The sequence below is a fragment of the Lineus longissimus genome, chromosome 7 (assembly GCF_910592395.1).
Source record: "Lineus longissimus chromosome 7, tnLinLong1.2, whole genome shotgun sequence".
NCBI lineage: Eukaryota > Metazoa > Nemertea > Pilidiophora > Heteronemertea > Lineidae > Lineus > Lineus longissimus.
The window spans coordinates 8564784-8589010 of NC_088314.1; the positions used below are offsets into that span (position 1 = coordinate 8564784).

General features: G+C 40.4%; 1 protein-coding gene across 2 annotated transcripts in view; it reads right to left on the reverse strand.

Annotated features, from left to right (window-relative positions):
* LOC135491753 (probable G-protein coupled receptor 173) overlaps window positions 1–24227 on the reverse strand; it is a 48099-nt gene that overhangs the window by 23482 nt on the left and 390 nt on the right. Inside the window, exon 2 of one of the 2 annotated variants that reach the window (XM_064777878.1) lies at window positions 11289–11345. The exons of the other annotated variant lie outside the window; for it this stretch is intronic. The gene's annotated coding sequence lies outside the window, so the exon portion shown is untranslated. The remainder of the gene's footprint in view (window positions 1–11288; window positions 11346–24227) is intronic. 2 annotated transcript variants of the gene reach the window in all.

Consider the following 24227-nt stretch of genomic DNA (forward strand, 5'->3'; position numbering starts at 1 on the left):
TTGTACATTATATCTTCCAAGCTCTCGGCTATCGATAGGTAGCTGTATTTAGCTGGGATCGATACTCAATTAGCCGACTGGATCCAGTTTTTACTCATACATGCCCGGCTGAGCAGCCAAAAGCGAGCAGACACTCCATTTCGCTGTCCCACTGCACCTCCGGTGCGGAAAATTAATAGATAAACATTTTCCTCGAATGGATACAGTGATCCAGGGTTGAAATGTAAAGTTTGAACTTGGTTTCAGGGGCAGGCAACCAAGAGCTCAGCGCATTTGTCCTGAAATACTAAATTTAATCGAAATCATTCATTTTATTATGGTAAAAGGGAACCTCTTCAGTATATTGTCTGTGATATCATCAAAAGAGCAGAATGACTCAAGATTTATTTTCTTTGTTTTCGGTCGTCATCTTATCTACCTGTACCTGGAACCCAACAGTCCGCTGAAAATCCGATTAAACCAAATTCATTCTTGACAAGAATGTTTGGTTCCGAATGACATCGAGATGTACAGGGTGTGAGCAAACACTTACAGAAACCAAGAAAGATAAAGTTCTCTTAACTCTCACTAGAAAATATCACCGTCCAGAAGTTTGGTTTTTAGTATATAAGGTATTGACAGGCTGGAAGATGCGGCCAAGCGACGAATTGCTACACATTAAAGGTTATTTGACGGGTTGATGTATCGGTAACGAAATATTGGGCTGGCGAATACCTTTGTTGGCTACGAGATGATTCAAAGAGAATATACGTTTCAATGTTCAGTTTTGTAACGATTTCTTCGTACAATGTCGCGTTGTTGCAGCTGAATGACATCCATTACACGGAGCCTAAAGGTATCGTCTGGCTCGCCTAAGAAAAATATACGTGCTTACTTGGAGAGGAAATGACGACACAAAAGCAACATACAAAAGACTAGTTCATTTTGAGGGGTGTAAAGCCCGCATTAAGTAATTTTATCCGATTGTACCCCGCCAACACGGTAATGGGAGGGCCTTGTTTCTATTGTACCGTGCATTACACCATTCTTGTAAAGAATGACAGGAATACAGATGCCGTATACCTTCTCAGTAAAAGAAACTCCAGTCACAATAAAAAAATATTATTCAGCAAGTGACATAGATTACGACTATCTTGCTCTGGGGGCCATAGTGCGACCTTTTTATATTTGCGATGGGTTTATTAGGAAATGGTTCAGAGGCCACCAGGGGGATACTCTCATTTCTGCGCGACTGATTGCTGGTGTTCCGGAGACTGCAAATGCTAGATTGACCGCCGGGGGACGGAATTGTAACGTGACAGTTGTAATGAACCTGCGATAAATGTACCAGAGGTAACAAATTTGTGGAAGGGGATGTTATAGAACGCGTAGTGTCTCACTCCTGGTACAATTTTGTTGATCTATATCACTAGTATCAGTATAGGTACAATGCATTTAATGATATTACCATTGCAAGTCTTATATTATAACTGAGTCAGGTCAAGAAACCGAACTGCCACAAATTATTTAAAAATATCCGAGGAGAGAAATAGTCAGTTTGATAACTCATTTTTCTTTCCTAGAGCGATCTAATCATGCATTCCAGTACATAGTTTGCCTATTATTATTCACTGTCCGTCCTTATGATATCAACCTGTACATGCACGTCATTTCACGCAGCGATATTGAGCATTGATTGCAAATTTGCGGGTAAAAATATTTCATCATGAACTCGTCAAAATATCGTGGAATATTCTGCAAGAAAACGATCCCTTTTGTCAACTACATCATGAGAGTGATTGACAAAAACAGCTTCTTGAAAATTGCTCTGCAGAGAAATCACCAAATCTTCCGAGGTCGACCAGAGAAAATTGCAAAGCAGAAAAAGAGATCCTTGCGTCTTGATTGATTCAAGGTATGCGAATTTGCTTCACATGGTATAAAAAGGTTTGACAAGGTTCGGAAGAAAAAACCCTACGAACCTTGATGGGAAATTGGTTTCCGTTGTGAGGTCGGTACAAGATATCGGGAAGTTAAGTATCATGCAATGGTAAATTTATAATGATTTCTTCGCATGTTTCTACGTTATCGGAACTAGATGGAGGATTGGATTACCTAGAAGACCTGAATTATTAACTATCTGGTGATTACTTTTGCATCTGACTTGACTATTTTGCCCGGTCTAACGCTGAATACAATTGGCAAAATTAATGGTGACAAAGAGCGTTCCACTCGTAGTCTGCAATGCGCCCTGAACTTATCGACTGGACTACGTGACAGATTTATAATGGACTGTCCGATGACCGGTATCACGTTTTCTTTTCTTATTGTTTGGGAACGCTGAAAGATAGATTGACACGTTTTTCTTTGTTTTCTCCTATTGAGAGGTCATGGTCTCTCTTAAGGTCGATTGAATGGAAACACTGAAATATGGGGACATCCTCATATGTTACATCCGTCGGCAGTTTCCACTAACACTTACAGTATCAAACAACTGGGATGATTTTTATAGAAGAATCCCATTACCTGTCATCAAGCTGAAATTTGCATTTGATAATGATGAAGTTAAATGGGAGACTGAAAGTTCAAAAAACGATAAAATGCAAACCGTCGCATTCCAAAGACAAAGAGCGTTCCGCAGCTATGCATTGGTGAATGATGTCGAATTACGGGCTGCGCAAGAGCCACTCCAAATTCGCTGCTTGGCCATTCTACAAACGACGAAAAGCTAGATTGACAACATTTTATCGGTTGGGAACATGCTGCGGTAATACCTCATAAATTCTGGTCAACGATCCCTCAATCTCCGGGAAAGTCGTTTGTTTCCCATTTGCCTTCCCATGATAATGATTTGCTGAACTGGTAAGTGTGGCGGATCTTTTGTTAGTGTCCGCGATTGGAATTTTCCGGACGGTTTCTTACTCCAAGAGTAAGATAAATGTTTGTATGCTATTGCAAAAAGAGTAATGCTGGTCAACCTGCCTCGGGTCAGTCCATATATCAGTCACGTGGCGGGCGGACCTGAAGCCTTTAAGTCGTAAGTCAATTAACTTCCCAACGCAAATCACTCCCCCAGCGCATTTAAACGTGGCTCATACTTACTCCATTTTCGCGTGCGATAATTGTCCAGATCGTTTTATCCCCGAAGCAATATATCCTCGTGTCACGGCTCACAGCCCAACTATCCTGTGATACGCCGCACATCAACATCATGATCTGCGAATATTTCATCAAAGTGCCGCGATCAAGTAAATCATTGATAAATATTCATGAAATATAACTGCGTCAATTTATCCAACAGTATGGGCCAAATAAGATCTCAAAATCATGATTGTCCGCTAATACTTTTGGCTCGGCATTTTCGATATCGCTTAATTACGTTGTGAAAAATATGACGCGCGGTGGGATTTGGAGTTATCTGTCAGTGACAAAATAGTCGCAAGCCCAATGAGGATCTGTGCTGGCATCGGAGAGCGCTTAGGCCAAACTTGTTGACATCCTTGGTATTGGCAGACTCTTTCAAATAAAGACCCTGGTATCGGCACCCTCACAGCATCAGAATCCCACAAAATTTGCGTCACATATCTGTCACAGCAAAACTATACCCAATAAACAGTCAGCGCCACTAGCGGCGGTCGTAATTTTTTTCTTGTGCCAGCACGGATAATATTATGATATGATTTCCAGAACTGATCACGCTGACACATATTACACACACATATTTAGACCAAGTACATTTTAGATTGTCTTTTGAATGAAATAAAACTTTTCAGGAGAATATCAGCAGATAATTCCGAATAAAAAAACATATGAGCCGCATAAGTTATTATCCAAGGTGCGTAATCCTCGTGTAGACGGGAGTAAAGAAAAAAAACTGAAACTTACGCTTTTTATTGTGAGACAAATAATCGGATCAAGCCAGCAACAACTATCGGATTAAAATTCATTTGCAACTTTCGAATTTTTAAAAAGAAATCCTGAGAGCAAACTGTCATTTTGAATTACGACTTGAAGTTGAAAATAATTAGTTTAAAATCAAATATTTTTCTTCTAAGTGTTTTTGATGGGTGTGTGCGTGCGTGGGTGGTGCGTGCGTCTCTGTGTGAGTGTTGGAGGGGGAGATAAAAAAAAATCTGTATGCGGGTTAATCTTTCTGAATTATGAATGACATAATGTATATACTGCGTCGAAGTAAGGGGCGCCAGTATACAACAGGCCAATTTTAGGCCGGCAATGCATGTGTAACTGACACGTTTCATAGTTTCATACGGCAGATCGACACAGTAATATTTCATTTATGTGTCAAAAAATTCCATCGCAGCCTCAGGAGGCTTATGAGACACTTAACAATAAATTCTTTGAGATTGTATCAGGCGAAATATTCTTTTTGGTTCTTAATGAGTGTTTTTATGATTTTAACACATGGAGAGAGACGAAACAGCAAATTAAAATCACGCCGAGCGTTCTTTAATGTTACACATGGTGATCAACTACGCATGCACGCCGTAATTTAAAAAAATTATACCATCGCACAGAATTCTGATCGTGCAAAATGAATATGCATGAATTCTTGTCAAAATGTTGCATCTTTTTATGGTCCCTGGAGTCCACAGTTGACTCGAATTTTCGACAAGTAGTTTTTAGAGAAATGATTATAAAAGCCGTCAATAACCCCAGAAACATCTCGTCCTCCTAAATCAGAAAATAATTATACCCCACGCAGCGACAAATGAAGAACATTTACATCATTCAAGCGGAAGTATCTCCTCTTCATCCTGTAATATTTTGATTAGGATTTCATGCAACAGTTCGGGAAATCTTATTTACGGGCTCGTTTCCGAAGTTAGAAAAAGTCCCGATTTGACAGGTTATATTGCAAGGCAAGGCAACACTACATGGCATGTTCTCCGATCCTGTTCAATATTCAAATGACCTGTAATGTGCCTGTAAGTGGTAACTTTTCGAAATCTTAATTCGTGTCCTGCTGCCATGCACGCAGATGATGGTTAATGCAAAACATCAAACGTTTCTTCAGCCACTCTTCATTTAACACATTGAATTTTTATAAAATTTCAGAACTAGGCCCGGCCTATTTTTTGAAGAAGATCTGCATCGTTGTTAGAAGCTTATCTGGTGCCGTGATCCACTCAAAAAATCAGGGAATTGATCAGACAAAGTCATTTTCAAATGCAGACACCATGTTTCGAATCAAAACTCAAATCAGATTCAATCAGAAATAAACTTTGGATTCAGAGAAACTACCCAAAAATCAGAACGGACGCCATAATTCGGCAACATATCCAAATATTTAAGTTTCCCGGACTCGAAACTTACTTCGCGAGATAAACGACATCACTTGACTCAATAGATTAGACAAGCAGAACCTAATGAGATTCATGTCAACAAATTCTGTAGAAATTAACGATAATGCATTACATTATGTTCTTTCAGATTTTATGCTTGGCTGATAGCATGTCTAGCAAAGTGCCATTACTTTTGCATCAACTTTGCATTTCAATTCATTTTCAGTTTAATTCGAAGCAATAAATATAAGTTAGATATGCATGTATAGCTGTTGACGCGGTGCTCCATAACTAAAAGTGGTAAACATATTCTGTTTTAATTTCATTAGTGAGCTTACTAATATCATACATTCAGATAATTGTATGACTTTTGGCATGTTTTTTGCATGAAGTTTTCAGTTCTTGTCCCGCTCTTCTCGCCCTATCTGGGGGCTTATTCATGAAGCATTCGTAACTTTGCGAGGACGCTAACCTTTTGTTTGACAGACAGTACACAATAGGGCAACCGCAAGTTAACAATAAACTGCGCACTGCGTAAAGTTGCGAGGGCTTTGTGAATACGGTCCCTGGTCGTCTTCGTCAATATCGGTATCGGGTGCCATTTTGAAGAGACCTCTTGGGGTGCCATATATTGCATGTATTATAATTGGCTATTTATACTCCATGAACGGTGTTATTTAAATGTTATTGTATGCACAGGTCGTCACAGTCATTGGGTAAAGATCTGTATGCCACGCCAGCGGATATTTCTAACGTCTTCTTAGTCAATGTTCCAGGGTGGAATGGGAAGCGGTGCTTTGCAGATATTGATGACAATAAAGGCCGGACCAGGGCCTACTTAGTCATACTGGTACCCTTTTGTGGACCTCCAAATTGTATGGTTCTACTTTTTATAGTACAGAAAGGATAGGCTACCGGTATTCACGAGGACATCCCATATACGATTTACATGCCGAAGAAGTGCTTTCAGGACGCATGATGATGGCAACAAGGCAAAGAAACAGTCCCAAAAATTAAACTGAAAATTGTAAGAACCATTGATAGTTGTGTGAACGCTGAGTGCAGAGTGTGGTATACATGCTACTAGCCAGTTTTCAGCAACACCAACCCATACTGGCGAGCGTCCGTTGGCCAAGTTGATAGAGCTATCAAATATCCGCTAACCGTGACGCGGCTGTCATCGGAACCGGAGATATGTCTTAAAGCGCCAGCGGATCAATGTCCAAGCCAACAAGACGCGACAACTTCAATGTCCTAGCTGAGCTATTTCAGCCTTCAAATTTCCTGGAGCTAACTCGCGTCTTCCGAGGTAATGACACGGATTATTTACTTGCCTTAACGGATCCAGTACACCGTCGGATCAAATTCTGCAATTTCAGATTACACTGATGCTTAGCCGGTAAATTGAATGAAGAAATCGTTAATAGGCGATATTGAAACTCGGAAAGGCACTCAGCTTGATCAGGGGTTGTAGTTTCGGATGGATTCTTTGCATTAGTCTTGCCTCATGTTCTGCATGCCGATCGAGTTCGATTGAGGGTGATTGAAATTGTCAGGAAGCGATCGGAATTCAATTTAAATGACCATCTGAATATTGGGTTTATTGGGACGTTTCATGACAGTGGGTACTTGTATAAAAAATATTTGTCCAAGCAAAAGGCCATAGGCCTATCGCGCTGGGGCAAATTATCGTAACAATTGAATAATCGTTACAATATATTACAATGTTTTCTGGTGATGTGCAATGATTGCAGTGAGATTGTGAGAATTACTATGGTGTGATTTACATGATTAATATACTTACAAGAAAGCAAGTCTATATTATCGATCAAAATTGGGTCTAATATGGCATGGAAATGAGGATGGAACTGCATTTTGCTTTATCCCTGGACCGCCAGTAACTACGAACGGCGTACCCGTTGAACAGCTGAATAAAAAAGGGACTTGACCACTTAATTCGTACACTAAGAAATTGAATTGCCGTACGCGAGTCCCACGCGATTCCCAATACTTAAAAACCGCCCCAAGTAGATTGCAATACAATGTAAGCTAATAGTGAGTAACATGAACCCTTTGAAATTTCCCTTTGCATGTCTCCGTGTCTATTCTGTAATATTCTACAGCACGATACATCCTTATAAAAAATCCTTTACAACTTTTCAGTGAGAAGAATAATGTTTTCTTCGCCGGCACGAATGATGCGTTTCTGTTCCCATTAGAAGCAAAAAAAGTTGCAGAGCTCCGCTTATAGGCTCAATAATTAATGAAATTGCCTGAAGACAATTAGCGTCAATCATTGCAGCAATTAAGCCATAGTTAAATGATGCGATGAGGCTCTTAGCATGCTTATTACGGATGTAAGCTGCTTTCAATCTGAGAACAACGTTCGTGAATTTAAAGCAAAAAATACAAAAACAAAAAAAACACGAAAAGGAAAAGGGTACTATATACTTCAAGAAGCGTTGCTGTAATGTTAATTTCTCACCTCCATACCGTTCATTCCGCCAGAAATTAACATGGATTGTGAAAAAAACACGTCTGCTCATATTTTATTCGTCCCCTCGATTGTTTCATCCAAAATAATTACTATACCAGTATGTATTTCAGACTCCACAGCATTCGCCTGATCAAAGTAATAAAGAGTAAAAGAATGCACCCACAGGCGCCATATGTGATGTAATTGTAATCTAGCATGTCTCGGGTGTCATCAGTATGCTACTTACAGCATGTAATCACCCCATTACATGTCAGAATCCGCCCCATCCCATCCAACTTGTGGCTTACCGCAATGTTGGCAATTTGAAATAATTTGGATTACAACGCCGCTTTCCCCTTCGCTCTGGTCGTATATATTAGCCATTCACTTATCTTACGCTACCATATTTTCCACCTTTCGAACAGATTAAACTTTCTCATTTAATGCCTTCTGTGGAGAGATCTTCTTTTAAATTGACCACTTAGAAAATTATCCAGTTGTAACATCGCCTGTCGCCGACAAAACACATCATTGAAAACTGTTTTGTCAGCAGTCTTGCATTGTATCTGACGCTTTTTATCTGGTTGTTGCGCGTACTGAACAGTTCATCTACGTTCTACTGAAAGGTTTCAGGACAAGGACGAGATAATTCTAGCACAACTTTCCTCGAGGTTACTACAACTCGTCTATCTATTGCCAGAAAACTTGATTGGCGCACAATATTGAACATCATAGTATGGCCTTAATGCATAACCGTGATAACGGAAGATCTGTCAAGTGTAGTGTGTGCTATCATAGTATTCTCACAATCATAGCCATGGAGATAGAGGAATAAGGCTTTACTGTTGTCATGCGAGAACTGGGCGCTATCTTGATTTTTAATGGAGTAGAAAAGGTAGGCTGAGATGTACAAAGAGATGTACACAAACACGTACACATTGTCGCATCTACCTGGCAACCAAGAGAGCAAAAATAAAATAATTTTCCGACGTGATATATGATGGGAAAACGTCTCTTATCAGAAGCTTACAACTAAAACAGTTCGTGTCCACTTTTAACGTCTTTAATGCCACCCATACCTAGATTTCCTAAGAAAATCCAGGAGTAATTGAACCACATTTTTGACAAGAACCCACTCCGAAAGAGGGCCCGGTGAGTGGAAGGATTTTAAGGCGTGTCTTTCGATTGATTGCGGGTGGGTTTTATCAGATTATTCAAGCAAGTTAACCATGCGAATGTCCAGTTGATAAACGACCACCAGATCATCATCCATCCTTGTTACTTAAGACAGCGCAATATTCAAGTCTCGTCACAAAAATACGAATGGGTAGAGCCAACAATCTGGGATGGAAACCATGCACATATTGCTAAGTATACTCTTATAATGATTAATGACCACGAGATGGACATCTTTCTCCATTCTTGTGACTGAACTGGCTAAAGTATTCAGGTATCCACCAAGGGCGACCTCGGAGTTGTGATGTCCACCCAAGCATCCGAGAAAGCACTTCTCACGTCTCGTCCAGCTAGACCCCGTACGCCCTGATACATTATGGATGGCCTCGTTACTGTTGGACACAAATTGGGTTCCCCCAACCGTCCAATATAACAGATTATTCATAATTTCGTGATGGCGCAAATATCATCGTTATTTCCAAGTCAGGAGTCAGTGGAGAGCCGTAAATAATCTGTAGCGCTTTGTGACTGGAGTAACGCGTTTTACATTAGGAGAGGCTGTTAACTTTATCGAATCATTCGCAAGATCGACGCGCGGGCTCGTTGGAAAATGGCTAATACCCTTTCAGCAATGACAGCCACGTTAATGGGTTTGGTTGTGATAGTTATATGTAAGCTGGAGATGGGTCCAGAGATATGCTTCGGCGAAATATGATTTGAGCCTACATTTATTAGGACCGTGTTTTTTGTGATACTCGACAAATGCCGGTGATCATATATTGCTCTACACGGTTAAGATGCTGATCCTAAGTTGTCTGGTTGGGGGCCAAATCGTCTCTCAACGGTATAACATATGTCAAAATTCTGCCAAATGTTTTACAGACAATGCGTTTGTGGTGCTATATCCCTTTTGTATGAGTAGGTTAACACTGCATGCATGCGAGAATGCATTGTTATGTTACACTGCACCGCACCCTAACAAAGGAGAAATTCATGTGGAATCGTATGAAGTGTATTGTAACAATGTACAAGGCTGATAGGCTGTAGAATTATTAAGGTAACGCGCACTGGTTCCGTGTGAACGTTGAAAACTTCACCCACAAGTGGAATTGCCTTGAGTTGTCATGGTTATTCGAAGTTCTGTCAAAGATGATACTTTCACTCTGCAGACAAGTGATTGGTGTATCTAGAAGACTTAAAACATACTTTAGTTTGAAGCTCCTGTTTGTATCCGTCATTCAGCATGACGTGCTCTTCTCATCGATTCTTTAACCCCATTGATCCCCTATCATTTCTCATGTAAAATTTGTAATTTTTACATCTTTTCACAGCCAAAGAAAAATTGTGGTTGGCTATCCCTAATATAAGGCCTCTTGGAGGCCTGACGACACGGTAGTTTCGAAAACCAGTCCCAAAAATATTTCAGTTGATTTACGAAAAATTGACGTGTTATCACGTACCGGTACTTTCGTTCTGATATTATTCATCTTGATCAACAGGCAACACCTTCTTAATGACTGAAAGGATGTCATCTTAAGCCATCCGATTAACGTTGAGCTGAAGAAAGAGGATTTTCTGCATCCATGGCAATGCACTCTGATGCCAGAATTTTTAAAGGTAAAAGTTAAGACAGACAAGCAGATTATTAGTACATGTAATGCAGTCTCCATTAGATGACAACCGTACTTTTGATCTGTCTCATTAGACTGTGAGGCAATACGAATTGCCGTTTTATTTTACAGATAACGGTATTTTTCTATGTAAACTGAAATGAAAGTACAGCAATACGACACGTCTCAGATAAGAATCACGACTAAAAACACCAATCTAAAGAAGTGAACGTACAGTGTAGGGAGGTTTTGGCCTGCTGCCTTTCGTGCTGCAGATAGGATGCTTCCTCTGATGAGCTTCTTGCATGATAGCTACGTTCTGACAAGAGTCCATTGGAGAACATACTTGATGAGCTACATGTATCGACAGGCTGCGTCAAGAAAAAGTAATTAATATGCCACCGAGTATGTTATCTGAAAAAAGGACATCTCCGTTGTGCTGATTGCAAGGTTGTATTTGAGAATACGTCTGCTTGGAATCCTGTAGCACATTTAGTTGTGTAGTGCTTAAGACAACATTTTGTAACTCTCTGACATGATGTTACTTAACACGGACATAGATATTCAATTAAATGTAGCAACTGCGACAGGCCGCCACCGGAACTCCTCTGTAGTCAAAGACAAGTGGGGGGGGGGGGGGGGGGGGGGAGTATGGTTTTTGTAAAAAAATCGCCCGGGCGAGGAGTTTAAAATTTCAAGAAAGGTTATGATCCAGGTGATTAAAAGATAACTAATCAGACCTACCCTTTCCCGTTCTTGGGGGTTACCACTCCTATATTCCTCAATCGCAGTTCATTTGATCTGCAATAAAAGAAATGTGATGCTTAACATCAAAGAGAGGTAATTTAGAGGTGTCGGATGCCAAAGGTTTCGAAGACATGAGTAGGTGTTTTAGCATAGCTGTTGACTTTGACTCATCATTCATCATCGTACCATGGTTGTTTCATCTTACGGTTTTTACCTTCTCCGTATTAGCAAATGATTCCCGACCCATCTTACGGCTATCGACCATCTTTGGGTACGATTCTGCACTGTGTGCGTGCGTGACTTCATCGCAGACACTACCGAAATACGGATTGAAAATCTATATTCTCAAATTCAGAAATTCCCTTGAGCAGTCGTTTTCAATTAAATCCTAGTTCCAGATTTCTAATGGCATAATTATCCGTTTGTCCTTGTTAATTAGACAACCCCAGGCAACGAGTCGTGTTAAAAGAAGAAATACATGTAATTACCAACAGAGAGGAACTCGATATGTCGGGGACATATTACCATAACCAATTAGAGCAGAATTCGGAAGAAACCCCCGAGTTTCTGTTGGTAATGTCCATTTATCATACAAATTATAATGACAACGACTAATATTGACCTACGCGGAACTTTTAGGAGACGGAACTGTGGATTTCAAATGCGAAATTCTGTTTTGGATTTGGGAAAATCCGAGTGGAGTGAAAATATTGACAGTAACATTTATAAAAAAAGACATTAGTGGGGTACCGTTGTGGTTAAAGTAGTGTATTGCCCACATTTGGATTGTAGCTGCAGTGTAGCTCTTCTATTTACAGCTGTGTTTCTAACTGTCTGATTCTAGCTAGCTGCAGCATTTTGTTGTTTCACACTGGTTGTGAACGCCGACAAGCGTTATTTCCAACCAGGCGTAACACATGTTACCAGGGAACCGCAGTCTGCAAGATATTAATGAAACACTTCCCAAACATCCGCCGCGAGCAATTCTGAGTTGATCACACGATTTGGCGTCTTCCCATCAGTGACACACTCCGTACTATAGGGTTTCCAATTCTTTGGGCTATTTGAAAAATAAGCATTAGCGAACTGGCAAGAAAGTGCCTGCTTCTTTGTACTCTAACTCTTAGAAGCCTGCAATGCACTTAGTAGTTCTTATGGTTGCATGCCGCTTTTGTGAACTGCAGGGAATCTTGCGAAAAACTTAGAACAATATTCAACACTGCTTACACTAAAATATGCGGAATACGAACCCAGATGGATTTCTTTTCCTTCAGTAACCCCGTCCATACTGTTGGGTTCTTTATTCTGAGTGCTATTTGAAAAAAAGCAATAGCGAACACGCTAAGGAAAACAAACTTTGTCAAGAAGGAGTAGGCGTACCATTGTTATGTCAACCGGTTGTCAGCATCTCTGCTTGTCTAAGTCCAAACTAAAATCACGAATCAATCCTTTCACTGAATTTTTCTGTCGCTGATGCATCAAACTAGCACGTGTCTGTTCGCCGTGTCATTAGATAGTTGAAAGTACATGGCAATTTGGAGAATACGGATTGACGATTAGGCACGTAATGCTTACAGTTTTTATTCGGGATTGGCATGTCGTCTGCATTAATGCCACTTGTGCTGCTAATGGAGACATCACTAATCAAATGGCTTCCAGCAGCGAAGGGTATGTTCTTAATTTTCACGCATTAATGTAGAGAGATATAGAACATATTTCTACTACAACCTTCCATGCTGTCATATATTGACATATTGTCGTGTTTCTTCTGGCCTGTTAAAGAACCGGACTAACTGGAAGTACATGTACTGTTTATCTTACCAAATACCGCGAGGGTGGAGCTAAAATGTTGGCCAGAACAGAGGCGACAGTCTATGTTTTGGCGAAATGTTAGCAACAACCTAGCGGTGATTCCAGACAACCAGTACCGAAAACCAATACCGACAGTAAGGCATTTTCTAAAACAAATATTTTCTAAAACAAATCTAACTTGATATGTTTTGGGAATGATATACGGAGAATCAGCCTTTTCTCTCATTTTATACCAACCCAAGAGGTAACAGCTTGATTTGCAGTCACTAAAAGACATTTGGCCAACTATAAAGTGCTTTGTGGAGATGCCATCGTTCGTTCCTTAAGTTGTGTTAAGTTCTGGCTTCATCATCAGGGGTTAATGCTCGCTGTATCTGGGATTATGTCTGACATGCTCTCTACATCATCTCTGGCAGTTAGACGGTAAGCCCCTGAGCCAACAGTAATGGCTCCCCAGTCTGACACTGATCACATAATTCCAAGAGACGGATGTCGAAGATGCAATCTCGTCATATGATCATCTATCGCACACTAAGGCACTGGAGTAATGCCTCCTTAATGTCCCTTGAAACGAGGTTGGATCAAGGCGGATAGATCGTCTGCAGAATTGATGGATGAAAAAAGGCGTCCGATGGGGGATGGCGGTGATCTTCTGACAATGTGGGGGAAATAATAAGGCCAATCTTTTATCGTTTTCTAGGGAGTCTGTGGGCGGCTTTCCTTCGTATGACAATTTTGATAGAAACAAAACAGTTTGACTCAATTTGGTGGAAAATATATAAGGGTGACTTACCAGTTAGAAAATCTGAGACAAGTTTCGACCTTTTTTGAAGGTAGGCCGAGAAAGGGACATGGTTTGGCCAGAAGATGAGGAAGTGATTAATTACCAATATTTGGGGGACCAAAAGCAATCATACGTCGACTGATGCTCTTCAAATCTATGACCGGTGTAACAGTTTTAAATGTGCTTAGATAGAGTGTGCTCGAGACAAAGGATTCTATTGTGCGCTTCGAACCTATGATTCACTGAAGGTTATGTATCTCGACAGAACCTTGCCATATCCGTCACCATATCAAAGGGAAGGACATATTTTCTAGGATGGACATTTACGACTTTTACACCGGTCTTTGTACCTAAACTTCTGTTGAACAAGAAAAAGATGAAAACGACAAAATGACGAAGAAATAATTCCTTCCCCCTTTAGTCTGTCGTAGATAATCTGTCTGCGTCTCTAACCTATTTGCGGAGGACCGCTTTTCTTTCAACGCCAAATGCTGCAAAAAAAGTCACACTGTACGAGGCGACTGTCGACTGTATATTGCAAGCTTATAATGTATCATACGACTTATAGCATGTAAAGACAGACGCCAATTTATCTATTTGGTCCCAACCGGATATACCAGCACATCAGCCATCTGCCCAAACACGATATGCTACTGAAGGGTTGGTACCCTTCTGTGCGCTCTATCACAAGTAGATGTACAATGATAAAGTGTTTGGTAGAGAGTTATAGGTAGAGTATAGGAAGGGGTAGGAGCGGTGAGATCGATGACTGCAGGTTGATCAAAAGGGGTATGAGCTATCCCGTACTCTCTGTCACGCTGTCAGTCCTGAACGAGCTCCTTTTCTACGCATGTTGGTCAACTCCTGCCTCTTCTAGTACCACCCCCCCCTAACCACATTAACCATGTCTTTCGTTATAGCAAAAAATGGTGCTGTTGTGCTGGGGTGGGTGTGTTATTAGTGGATGTTCTTCCTCACTGACAGCAGTTATAATAACCCTGCTTAGCCTACGATTCGACATGTTTTACAATGTGTCCTACTATGTATCTGAATAATGGATTGCAAAGGATATAGTTGAAGGACTAGGAATTAGCGGGATCGGGCATTTCTTTACCCATCGGACTTTTAAAGAATCGCTTTAAGAATGCTTGGAGATGATACTCATTTATCACCGCCGTTGCCAAGCCAGCATCCCTAATAACTGACTCTCTTCGCAGCCAAGTCTTTGTTGGAGTTAATCTTGGGGTTGGTGTTCAACAATGAAGGATGTCACGCCAAGATGAGATTGATCGATTTTTCGGGGAATATTTTGAATAATACCGCGGATAATGTGGCGCTTACCTGTCAATTCATCATAGCAATGTCAATTTGCGCTATAAACCCTGCTCTGGTTTCATTATTGGTCGTGTCGAATTATTCGAAAGGGTTCGACTCAATGTACATGTACACGCATAATGGCTAATGAAATAAGATATGTTCATAAATGGAAATATTTTATTGATATTTTGCGTCGTTTACGACGACAACGATGATTGACGCGCTGAGAGGCAAAACTTGTAAGTGTGGCCTTATTATAAAACAATAACAAGTTCATAACTGATGTAAGTTGTCAGCGTTCATCTATTCAACTGTATTCAGTTGATACGAAATAATGCTCTATTTGAACTTCATAACGGCCATTCGCAATGGCATAACCATTGCATCCATTTGGACATTTTGACAACCAATTTGGTTATGTCGTTATATGATAAAGGTAACAAGTTCACCATTGCTATAACATGTCAAGAGTTCATCAGCGGTCTCAGACACATTCGGGTAATGTGATTTCCAGTCCCTCCTGCGGACAATGCCCAACCAAGTTTCCTAAATCATGGGAGAGAAGCACGGAAATTGGATCTCGTTTCTGCAAGGGGAGGGATCTCTGTTGGTTTAGGCATCGCATGTCCGTCTCTGTGGGCAAACTAAATACTTTAGCACGGTTTGTTTGATATCCTTTGGCTTGAGACGCGAGACGAGTATTGATATTGTTCGCGTGATGAATGTAACTTGGGGGATTTGTCAGGATTATTATGCGGATCATTATTGCTGGGACGGAATAAATTCGTAAGTCAGTTTGAATTTACCTTAATTGACCAGACATTCAAAGCCATCGGTTTCACCTATCTTGGACCCGTTCTGAATACTATAAACAAAGTATTTAATTCACCAAGCTAAATATTATGCATATCCGATTCCATTCAAAGTTGGCAGTAACATCAACAACCATTGTTTTATTGTCTTATCAAGGGGTTTGATAACAACTAACTAACGTTACAGCTTTCATGGGGACAAGGAAGGTAAGGATTGTTAAATCTTCTCTTTACTAGGCACTATATTACGTCGATAAGAAGATCAACGCCGCTGGAAAATGTTGAAATCATCGCTAAAAAGAAAATGATTGCCTTTGAAAGATTGTGAAGAATTGGTAAAACGCGCTCCTCTACTAGAAGCCGCATTTAATCATACCTCTGACAACAACACCAATCAGTCATCAGATTGAAGTGATTCTAATCACCTCTTCATCTTCCACACCCGCACCAAAACACCATTGATCATCGCTTCACAATGACTGACAAAATCTGATTTCACGCCATCTTGAGCATGAGAAAATAATTTCCTGCTTGCTAAGGAGAATAATTCAAGTTCCCCCATCATCAAAAGTTGTTTTTTATCTATTGGGACTGGCGTGAAGAACTAATTCATCCATGAAACAGCACTTTGCACTATCATATGAATTCGACATGAAGTGTTTTGTGAATGGCTGTTACGCTGTACTTTCTACAATGTCTAAATGTACAAGAAAGTTCTACGTTATACTGGAATGAAGTCATAATGCAAAACGAGGGATTAATCGTAGCCACATGTACCTGCGATTATTAAAGCCGGTGATCACTGGGTTTTGGTATTGACTCGCTGCGATCTGCGATGACCACCGCTATCGCGGTTCCGTCATTTTATGATCCGCTGCACCCAGACCGACCCAACAAAGCTTTTGCTTTGCGATCGCATACGCTTCGCGATTCAAACAAAATCGCATTCCAGTCAGCGTAAACCTACCATAACATTGTGTAACAAGGCCATTACCACCAGTGCAGCTTTGAATCAAATCCTCTCCTATCGACTTAAACTAGCTCCAATTTCATATCCCAGGCAACGTCGGAAGTCGTGTTTCCTCTACTGATTAAAATAAAAACCTAGTGACAAGCCAATCTATATGGATCCGCTCTCAGAACGCGAGTTTCCGTTCTTCCACGCCAGCTGACGACATATGAAATCTTACCCTGAGGGCCGTAGCGGAGCCGAAGAAAGAAATCCACCCAATAACTGCTAGTAAACGATTGATTTTCCGCGGAGAGTCGGCAATGTATCCGTTGAGTAACATATGAAATGCATTAACCATGTAGATCGCTGTCTTGAGGGGGCAATAAACAAAATATACCAATAAATGTTGTGCTCTTGTAGTGTTCCATGATATGGCCCACTGTTATTGATGCAGTTGTAATAATTCTCTAGATAAGATTCGTATCTTCCGGCGTTTGAGAAAGTTTATATCACGAATTGACGACAGCAGCTGCTGAAGATCTCCTGATAGCAGGAGACTTTTACAAAATCAGGTTGGGACTTGCCGCGTTGCGAGGGTGATCCGAGTCGCATATGTTTGGATTTATTCAGCGTTAAAAGTATTTATACGTTCTTTTGTCACCTGGTATAACTCTGCCCAGCTGAATTTCCTCCTTCTAACTTGCTTACGTTTAGTATTTCGCATTGGCAGCCCCGGGAATAATTTTGTCATGATAGTGCAGCTGGGATCGAAGCAGTTACTGAGGGCATCTAATAAATATTGTTAAGAGTTCTGTCTCAAACGCGGCCTGGCATGACGTACACTTGCTCAGCGTAGTTTACATAGCAAAGCATCTTTGGAACCTCTGCACATTTTTCAAAATGGGCACATTTTGTCTCTGTAAGTATAAATTACTGAGTAATTCAACAGCAGAGCATCATTAAAGGAAAATATTACTCTCTTTTATGAGGCCAATTGAACACTCTCATACAAATTTCACTTAAGTAAGATTGAAATTTTCATCAGCAACGCTAGACCTAAGATCCTTTAGTGGCACGTTTAAGAGATAGAGTGATGATATATTTCATCCAGAGCATGAAGCAATTCGGATAAGCAGGATTAGACTCAAGCTTAATAACAGGGATCAGAGCCGGTACTGCCTTATGTGTACAACCGGATTATTCAATCAGACAATTCGTTTCCCTGCATATACTCATTACATCAGAAGACACATTTGAGGGTGCATGGCGAAACGTTGTGTGCACAGCAAAACACTCGGAGTTCCATTCATGAAATTATGGAACATAAACGCAAGAACCCCAAACTATTTTATTTTGTGTAGAAAGATGGGAGGTCGAAACGTTTCATTTACCTGTCAAAGTGAAAAGTCGTCATATCAGCGTATACACCGTCTCGATATAGCCTTGCTTGAATGAGAAATCAATCGATTTGTATCAAAATATCAAACGAAATTAGATAAAACGCCCGACTACGCAGATGTGATGACTTTAGCTGTGTATTTAATTGGATGGAAGTAATTAGCTGAAACTTATCCTACACGTTATTGATTGTTCCTGCATTCAAGTTCGCGCTATTTTGCCACGTCGATGTTGAATTGCTTGTTACACAGATCGGGGTGTCTGATATGTGAGTTGAATGATGTACGCATCTCCAAACTTAGAATTTTGATAAAGTGGAAACGACAAACTATTTCATGACAAAAATCCAATTGAATTGACATTTCAAAACTGATTGGGTCAAAGTAATCCTGAAGATATCAGGGTTCATGTTGGCTTTTCGTACCCAACGGAATATTGCCTCTGAATTCCGCAGGTTTTGTCCAAGTGGTGTGAGAGAAATAGATCTCTGCCTTAAAAGTCAACCACGAACCAACTTATGTTATGGCCATTTGCATGAAGCATTAAAATGTCATTCTTTTCGATATTTCTTCCTTAAGGCGAAGGGCCCTGAACACAATCCATTGGCAACCGCTACGCCAAGCTCCATTTTTAGTGTTTCCGATAAAAAAACCTTACATCAAGTAATCTTCGTTACCAGGGGATTTGGAATTCGAATTTTCCGTGAATATGCCGTATCCAATGTAAATTGACATCAGTCAGAGTCATCCTATCCATTTAAAGGCATGTGCGTTCGCCAAAAGCTTATAGGTTTTAATAGAAGTTTAACTAGAAGTTCGAAATATATGATTCACCAACTGTTCTGTGAACAACTGTGCATGCCAGATTTAATCGCGCTGACGTGTATAAGTACTGTACTACGGCCATGTGTATGTTCAAGCGATCCACAATCATAAACCATACGTATTTTTGAACGAGCATTGCCTTTAACTAAAGGCGTGGATGGATAATTTTATTTTAGCGCAGTTTGATTATTGAATTCGGATATAAGAACCACATCGGCGCAATTGTGAACATTTTTATATCAAATTTCTCCCGGTTTCTGCCCGGCTTACCACCAGGACGAAGATCGAAACTGACATAGCTGAATATGGCGGCGAATGCCGAGTAATTCTGCACGCGTTTATCAGACATCCAGGCTATTTAGATGCTAATTTTCCCAATCACTATCAGATATGGATCGTAGATGCGAAGGTGATGGAAGATCCATAGGGATTCATATTTCTAGAACCACGTACCAGCGTTTGAGGCAGCGTGTCGATCTTTTCGGTCCAAATGAGACGATTGGTTATATTCCAAAGGAGTATACCAGTATGTGGGGATCTATTTACATACAGAAGCTTTCTGAGATGTGATTGACCGGGAAAATCTTCGAGGGTATACGAATTCCATTGTACATTCACTTGGCTGTGTTAACAATCCCGGTATAGAAGATTGTTCTAGGCATATGAATATTCTTATTCAGATTCGTATATATACGCGATTCACATTCTGGCGTAGATTCTTGAAAAACATGGTTTAAGATCTCAACTAAACAAGACTCTTAAATGCAAAGGCACTGTACATGCTCATGTATTAACGACCCTGAATATAATTCAACTGCATGTATTTATAACAATCAATTTAAGAAAATAATCGGGATTTCGAGCTTGATACGTTGGTGAATAAAAGTGTCATGAAAACGTACCTTTTGCAGGAAAATACGTTGTCAATGTCACCAGAAGGTGTTCACACAACGCAATATTATCATCAACTGACAACTTGGAAGAGAGGAGCGAGTGGGACTTGCTAAACACGTCCTTCGCAATATCCGTATTGGCCGGGAGCCCCTGCTACTCTAATTAGCGGTCTCTGGCCTTGGTTGCGTGCAATCAAATCAAAGACTGCTTGAGGGAGTCAAGGCAATTGTCGTCGACCTTTGAATAGCGATTTATCGTGGATGGAATACCGTGCAGACCGATACATTTCTTACAATATGGCAAGTGCTGCAAATTACAAATCAATAACTCCGTTATAATGGTAGATTTGACTTAATGTTCTTAATAAAAAGAACGAATTTCCTCTGATGCAGGTTAACCTTGAAGGACCAATTAAGCATTATTCAGTGCGTTACCAAACTATGGCGTGCACTCTGCAGTAGCAGTTCCCATCAAATTGCGCCAAAAATTAAGGTCTGACTGAATTATCACCCAATTCCAATTTTAATCCCAACAGGACCGGAGTGAGCCTTCCGCGCAGCGATCGTCTTCGTGCGAGCTGCGCGGAAGGTTTTTCGCACAAGGAGTTGTGCGCGCGAGGAAAAATTTCGAACGACGCTTTCCTGTAACAAACCTGTTAGTTCGCAGCTGAGCTGGGGAATCGAGGCTATGCATACTTATATAGTATATATAATATGCAAACGCAATGCATTGGCGGAATGCACTGCGCCTCCACTCCCCTACCACTCTATTCTAACCTTAGAAGGTGTCATGACCGATTCGTCCGAGAATTCCCCGGGTATTGTAGCCATCCTTGTTGCACTTAGCAGGACCAGGTAAAACAAAAGTTCCTGAAACTAATATTGACAATGCACACTGCAATGCATTATAGGCAAACAGACTGCGTATTGAAATATTCTCCAACCACTCTTCTGATGATCTTCTGATGACCTTGACGGTGTGTCATGTCGGATTCGTTTTTAAATGCCCCCGGGTATATTGTAGCCAACCTTTTAGTACTTCGCTGGGCCAGGGAGGAAAGGCGGTATTGAGGCAAACATTGACTTTTGACCTTCTGCATGAACAAAATGAACGCAATGCACTGGCCGCTGTCCCTTTCTTCCTGGCGCTCGCCTGACCTTGGTGTAATATCCAATTCGATTTATTCCTAGGACAGTTTAAGCCATTGCTCTTATGCTTTTAGTACCATTATGGGTCAGCTTCTGGTAACCCAATAATCCCATTAGGGTTATTGGTTTGCCAAAGGAAAGTGGAACGCGATCGTTAGTGCTCTGTGAACTCAGTCTATATGTGTCTAGTATATAATGCATATTTTGGTAGTATAATCAAATATATCAAAATACCTGTAGTTAGTATGTGGGATACGCATTGCATGTGTCATTTAATGCTCATTCTTCGGTGTCATTAAAGTATGGCAGAGCCGGATCCATGATTTCGCGAAAAAAGGGGGAGGGGTTTTCTTCTCGTCTTGTCTTTTCATTGGGAAGTGTTAAAACCTGGTAAAACATAATTGTTCTGCCAATGAAATGGGGGGCTGGGGGCATGGGTATACGAAGTCACAACATCCATATTGGCACAATCCATTTGGGAGCTGATATTCTGTCCGGAAGGACACAGTGCAGGCGATGCACAAAATCTGACTTGAACATGGACAGAACGTTAAGGATTGAAAGAAAACATCATCCTATAACGAACACAAAACGTGTCGATAGAATTAATTCACGCCCACTGTTATAGCGATCTCATACGTGGACATAACGATCATCTCACGACGTTCCCAGTTGGAAACGCATACGTGATATTAGTTCTGTGTTCGTAGCTTTGATGTTAATACCGTACGTGATCAATTAATTACCAGCAAGACATAGGAATCGATGCAAGAACCTTTAACAATACGCGGTCATTAGATGAGAAGCTTATAGAACGTTGTATCAAATTACATTGGCAGAGCTCATGTATCATAAATGATATTGAACGCCCTCATGGCGAGATGTATTTTTGTGGTCCGATGGTGCTTTATATGTAATGGCTTTTTCCAACTAAGGTATCTTTGTACAGCACTCGACCTGTGAAGCCCGGAGCGGTTCGAACCGACGACTCTTGTATGACAGATAGGGTTATTGGAAAGCAGTGGAAACATCAGCGCCTGTGGCCTCTGAGATATCTGGTTCGATTCCCGGTCGGTCCCGATACACTCATGTGATAGAGGGCGACTCTCTTCGACAACATACGCTTTCTCCGAGGTATCTGGTATAAAGTAGTTCTGCCTGAAATTTATTACTGGTACAGTGAAAGCAATCTACAGAGAACAGAATACTTAGAATTTACACTGATGACACATAATTTAGCGGTTCCCATGTCTACTTTTAATGCATTTGAAGAACATAGATTAGAAAAAGCAGGTTCCCTGGGTAGTAGTGCAGTAATAAATATAACTATTCGTTGTTTTTTTGGAAAAGCATTTAGATGTATCGGTCCATGTATATCCAACAGTAAATTTGCAGTCTGTACAGTACGGAGGGTGTTATTCGTAAACCTTAAGAAAAATGACTACTGTATAAACGCCTTTTGTTCCTAAAAATGTTGATGATGAGCAAAGGTAGTAAGTATCTGAGACTAGTAAATTTCACGTAGTTTTTCTATGAAACTAACAAGATGTATATCCGACAAAACAAAAAGTAAATTGTAACATATCAAATCACGTTATTAAAAATATAGAGGTAGTGCAGTTTATTTTATAACTTGATTCTGCACAATGCGAATTATTATAAAAAAATATATTTTTGTTTTTCTGCACTCTGCGTTTCCACAGACTGTTGGCTTGAATGCGCAGTTTTTCCTCGTTCCGAGTTCGCTTGTGACACAAAATGACCATTTCCTTTGACTCTTCGGATGTTCCCATTGTTTGTGATAGGGACATGATATGTAGACAATGAAATCAACACCACAACTACACACGTTCATGCATCCGCAGCCTAAAATGAACAGTTTCCCACGTGTCCCCAAGAGAGGGAAGATTTTCCTGTCTTTTGCACAAAACTTAATCAAATGTAGAATGTAGCCGATTTTACTCCTATGTTCATGTTCCCACACACTGTTATTGTATTACGAGTGACATTCATCAACAGCCACTTTACCAGTTTTGCATGTGATGCACGCCACTTTCTCACTTTGTATATGGGTCATACGAGGAATGTTCATCAATAACAATGTTACCAGATCATCCTGTAATGCACACGACTTTCCTACACATTGTGTATGTGTCATACAAAGGGTGTTCATCAACGGTAATGTTACCAGATCCTCTTATGATGCGCACGACTTTCCTACACATTGTGTATGCGTCATACAAAGGGTGTTCATCAACAGAAATGTTACCAGATCTTCCTGTAATGTACAGGATTTTCCTACACTTTGCATATCGATCATACAAGGGATGTTCATCAACAATAATGTTACCCGATTTTCCTGTAATGCACAGCACCTTTCCACACACTGTGCATGTTATCTACAGGTTAACATCAATGATACCAAATTTTCCTGTGATACATAGCACTTTCCCACTCATTGTGTATGCGTTACAAGATATGTTCACCAACAGCAATGTTACCCGAGTCAATAACACAAGTGCAGTTACAGTGTGACTTGGAGCATAGACATTCTATTACATACTACATGAATACATGCCAACTCAACTTAACCAGTAAATGCCGATTTCGGCAAATTTCGTCTGATGCTAGTTGCTACTACTGCAAAATCAGGAAAACGGTCATCGTTCCAGTTACGCCATTACAATTGATGAAAGATTTTGAAAGTTGTTGAACAAATAATCATTAGTAACCAACCCTTAACAGGAGTTGGCCTAAAATAGAAACTGGAATGCCAGATTTGAATACGGAAAACACTTCTAAAAGCATCCAATGCAAGACGAAAAGCTGCGGAGAAGAAAAAAACTAGTTTCATTATTTCCTAAGTTGCCACTCGTTCTACTTCAAAGTTTTCTCCTATCAGTGACATTATGTATACCATACATTTATACCCCCCCCCCCCGAAACACTAATAACTATAGCTGAAACAAAAATAAGAAGAAAACGACAAGATTAA